Consider the following 3,722-nt stretch of genomic DNA (forward strand, 5'->3'; position numbering starts at 1 on the left):
CATGCATGGGTTTTCTTCGGGTACTCCGGTTTCCTCACACATTCCAAAAACATGCTAGGTTAATTGTCCATAGGTATGAATGTGAGTGTGAATGGTTGTTTGTCTATTGTGCCCTGTGATTGGCTGGCGACTAGTCCAGGGTGTACCCCGCCTCTCGCCCGAAGACAGCTGGGATAGGCTCCAGCACCTATCACATTTGGTAAAATATCACTCGGAGACATGTGGAAAACTGCAAACCAGTGTTGCTGTATGGGGATGTAGCTCAGTGGAAGAGCGCATGCTTCGCATGTATGAGGTCCTGGGTTCAATCCCCAGCATCTCCAAGTGTTATCTTGTTGTATGTGGGATAAGATCCCCCTTTGCTTAAAGGGAATGCTCTTTATTTGCAGCGATGACCCAGCAAATACTCTCTTATAACAAAGCACAAACAGCAGATGGTGCCAATGCAACATAACAACACCACGCAGATATCAATAATATAAAACACATGCAACACTACACTGACGTCCATAATCCGCAAGGCATGCTAGGTAACTTTTGCTTTGCTATCGTAGTTTTCCATCATAATACAATTTATAAATATGTCTACTGTGTAGACTTTGTTTTAAATTCAAATGTATACTTATGAAATATTTTGTGCATGAAGTCTAATTACGCTGTGTGTTTTTTAAAGGAATTTAATCCACTGGTAATGACAATAATAACAATCATCATCATTATATTAACCAGTCCAGTGTCCTCTCACCCAAAGTCAGCTGGGATAGGCTCCAGCACCCCCGTGACCCCTGTGAGGAAAAAGCGGTAGAAAATGAATGAATGTATACTTATTAAATATTTTGTGCATGAAGTCTAAATACACTGTGTGTGTTTTTTAAGGAATTTAATCCACTGGTAATGACAATAATAACAATCATCATTATTATATTAACCAGTCCAGTGTCCTCTCACTCAAAGTCAGCTGGGATAGGCTCCAGCATACCCCTGTGATCATAATGAGGACAAGCAGCATAGAAAATAGATGGATGGATATTCCAGTGTCCCTGCCTCTCACCTTTTGGATGGATAAATAAAATGGATGGATAGTAATAATTAAAAAAATAGGCATTCCGTCATCAAATTGACATTATTGTTGGTGATCCACATATACCCCTTGCTAGACTTTAATTATATCCGTGCATGTGGTTTGTATTGATTACAAATGAGGTGTATCTAATGACATTGTCTTGGCAGGGACTGACATTGCATGTTTCATTTCATCTTACAGATGTTTTCTTAGGAAGGAGAAGCAGATTTGATTTGTTCCCAGTCACTTCTGAAAAGCTTTACAGGCTAGAGATCATCCAGCATCTCCGTTTAAATTGGAAAGAATGAAATAAAGCCAAGTGGATGCTTCATTTCACTTGTGAAATGTGGATTTCTTGTTAGGAATACACATAACATAACTTAAAAAGGTGTTATTGGTAAAACCACCCATATTTTCTCCATATGTGTTAATATTTGAGTGATATCTGGGTGAAATCAGGGGCCTCTATATTCCCGGTCCCTGATCCCATGATAGGGAGCTGGTCCACTTAAAATAAACCCTACCATCTTAATGCCACCCACATGCCCTCCAAACCCAAACAGCTCTGCTTGGTTGAGTACGAGGATAGATGTGAAAGTTAACCAAGACTGAAAAACATTAAGGAAACCAGGAAATATTGATTCCGTGTCTTGTGTGGGTCACAGCTTCATCATTCACTCTATTTCTGTGTTGCTTTTCCCAGAATGCAGACCGGGAAAATAGGAATGTCAAATAACAAGATGGATGGTATATGGATGGACTCAAATGATGACGGACTGTACTTTATGTAGGGTCTGACATCTAGTGGACGCTTTGGGAAGTACAACTTGGATCTGATTTTTTACCACTCATATTTTCTTTCCAACACTTGTTGCTTCCTTTTTTCTTTCCTTCATCAATACATAAGCTTTCTAATAATTGCCATGCATTCTCTATGTAAATAATGTAAATAAGCTAAATATGGTGTGATGGAATGATCGGTATTAAGGGGCACAATACCGACCTCACAGCTAGGAGACAAGGGTTCAATTCCACCCTCCACCTCTCTGTGTGGATGCGTGCATGCGTGGGTTTTCTCCGGGTACTCCGGTTTCCTCCCACATTCCAAAAAACATGCTAGGTTAATTGGCGACTCCAAATTGTCCATAGGTATGAATGTGAGTGTGAATGGTTGTTTGTCTATATGTGCCCTGTGATTGGCTGGCGACCAGTCCAGGGTGTACCCGGCCTCTTGCCCGAAGACAGCTGGGATAGGCTCCAGCACCCCCGCGACCCTCGTGAGGAAAAATGAATGAATGAATGAATAATAATAATAATACATTTAATTTGTATAGACCCTTTACAGAAGAATGGAGTTGAATAAAAGCAAGTAAACAGAGTAAACGATACATTAAAATACAACATTCATTGGTTAATACACAGTTAAAACATGAGTAAAAGCGGGGCGGGGCACAGCAGTCAGATATAAAAAGTTAGATATTAAAAACAGATTTAAAAAGGTGGGTTTTTAGTTGTTTTTTGAAACTGGGAAGGTCAGGGCAAGCACGGAGTGAATGGGGCAAAGAGTTCCAGAGGGTGGGGGGCAGCGATGGAGAAGGCTCTGTCTCCCCAGGTTCGGTGCTTGGTCTTACAGGGGAGTGCCAGGAGGTTGGAGTCTGAGGAGCGAAGGAGACGCGGGGGGATTGTGTGGATGGAGCAGGTCTGTGAGATATTGGGGGGGTCAGATCGTGGAGGGCTTTGTGTGCGTTGGGGGACGGGAAGCCAGTGGAGGTTTTTAAGGATGGGGGTAATGTGGGTGGAGGTGAGGAGGCGGGCAGTGGAGTTCTGAATATATTGTTGTTTAATTAATCGATTAATTAATTAATTAATTAAGTAATTCAGATTAATTAATTAATTCAGATTAATTAATTAATTCAGATTAATTAATCTATTAATCATAAATTAGTCCATTAATTGTGGCAGCTTGAGTCAAACTTTGACGCGTCAATGTAGATCAGATTGTTTGTAAGACCATAACACTTATTAAAAGTTGCCTTAAACTATGTACATGTATAAAAATATTGTTAAAAAGTTGCATTAAAGTGACAAAAAAGAGATGATATATGTATAGCCAAGATGATGTCTTCTTTAATAATTGTCCAGTTTCTACATATACTTACTACTTATACTTAATACTTAGATTTACTATACTTTGACCTCTTCTCGTCATCCATTTAACTTGATGTCAATTTTGCACTTGGCGTGAATATTCCTCTCCCCGCTTCCTTAAGTTGCATACTTTCTTGGTGAGTTCGTCAAATGCTCCTCATTTCTGAAGACGTTTGTTCCGTTCATCTTGCTTGTTGAAGTCGGATGAAGAAGAACCAGCAGAACAGGCTTCCCAAACAGGCAGACAGGCCCCTCTTTTATTAGATGCTCTACTAATTGTATAATAAATCCTTTTGTGCAGCAGGAGGAAGTGAAGCATAAGGAAATGAAAGAATCGTGTCTTTGTTGTTCGTTGGAGTGCTTTGGCTCTTTGCAACCTTTTTGGAACCGCATATCTGCAAGGGAGCTGGTGTCTAAATTGAGTGCATTGAGTTATCATTAAAGCATGTAAAAGTATGCGTATGTTATAGACGGAACAGACATTTTGAGGCCAAACTGAGAGCCTGCACAA

The 3,722-nt window shown here is 40.2% G+C and overlaps 1 non-coding gene across 1 annotated transcript; it reads left to right on the forward strand.

Moving 5' to 3' along the window:
- Nucleotides 1-251: 251 nt before the first annotated feature.
- trnaa-cgc (transfer RNA alanine (anticodon CGC)) lies at nucleotides 252-323 on the forward strand. Its single transcript has one exon. It is a non-coding gene; the product is annotated as a tRNA-Ala (tRNA).
- The last annotated feature ends 3,399 nt before the right edge of the window (nucleotides 324-3,722 follow it).

Source organism: Doryrhamphus excisus, chromosome 1 (genome assembly GCF_030265055.1).
Source record: "Doryrhamphus excisus isolate RoL2022-K1 chromosome 1, RoL_Dexc_1.0, whole genome shotgun sequence".
In the NCBI taxonomy this organism is placed as follows: Eukaryota; Metazoa; Chordata; class Actinopteri; order Syngnathiformes; family Syngnathidae; genus Doryrhamphus; species Doryrhamphus excisus.